The sequence below is a fragment of the Brassica oleracea genome, chromosome C4, assembly GCF_000695525.1.
Source record: "Brassica oleracea var. oleracea cultivar TO1000 chromosome C4, BOL, whole genome shotgun sequence".
Lineage (NCBI taxonomy): Eukaryota > Viridiplantae > Streptophyta > Magnoliopsida > Brassicales > Brassicaceae > Brassica > Brassica oleracea.
In genome coordinates this window covers 12,888,078-12,889,200 of record NC_027751.1, presented here as the reverse complement: position 1 = coordinate 12,889,200, position 1,123 = coordinate 12,888,078, and positions in this window count along the sequence as shown.

The following is a 1,123-nucleotide window of genomic DNA, read 5'->3' as shown; positions in this document are numbered from 1 at the left end:
CATGTTTGGAGTTCCAAGCTCTCGGTATTGCTTCGCCTGTTGACATCTCGAGGCGGTATACTCCTGGTTTGATGACTTCGACTATCTTGTATGGTCCTTCCCAGTTGGCTCCAAGCTTGCCGGCTTTCCATTCCTTAGTGTTTTCGAAGACCTTTCTTAAGACGAGATTGCCCCTTTTGAGGGGACGCGATTTGACCTTTTTGTTGTAGTAGCTCTCGATTTGATGCTGGTAATTCTGGATACGGAGTAGTGCTTGGTCGCGCTTTTCCTCGATGTCGTCGAGTGCGTCGAGCAGCATGTCGCGGTTGAGTTTGACGTTTTGTGGCATTCACGATCGGCGTAAGCTCGTCACATTCACTTCTGCGGGGGCCATTGCCTCGACGCCGTAGTCACAGTCGGCGTTCATGGTTGGCCAGTAGACTCCGAGATTCTTTACTTTTAGTGCGAGGGCTCGTCCGCCCGAGTGATTACCTGCTGCTCCTTCATGTGTTTCGGCCATGACTAGTCTCGTTTATTCGCCGAAGATACTTTTGAGTAGCACCTTCGTCGCTGTCCATCGGTGTAGTTCCCCGTCCATGACAACGTAGTGTGCGCTACATCGCTTCAGTCGCCGCGCGTCCCATTTCTCGGTGGACAATAAACCTTCAGCGAGGTAATCGATGAGTTCCTTGCGCCAATCTGTTGGCTGATCATCCTGCGAAGGAGGTTCTGCTTCGTCGATGTCCATCGCTTCGCTAATCGCTGCTGTGATCGCAGTCTGTTCCGCCTACGTATCGATACTCGGTTTCTCGATTTTATGGATTGGGATTGTCCTCTTGACTTGATCGTGTAGCTTGCTTCCTATAGCAGCGAGGGCGTCGGCGCAGACATTTTCTCCGCGAGGAACCTTCGTGAGTTCGAAGAACTTGAAGTCTCGCGTGAGGTCTTGGACGAGTTTGAGGTAGGCGTCCATCCTTTCATTGCATACGTCACAATCGCCGAGGTACTGGCTTACGACAAGTTGAGAGTCGCAGTAAGCGCTGATTCTTTTGGCCTTCACTGCCTTGGCGAGACGGAGCCTTGCGATGAGGGACTCATATTCAGCTTCGTTGTTTGACGCCGCAAAACCAAAACTGAATGACTG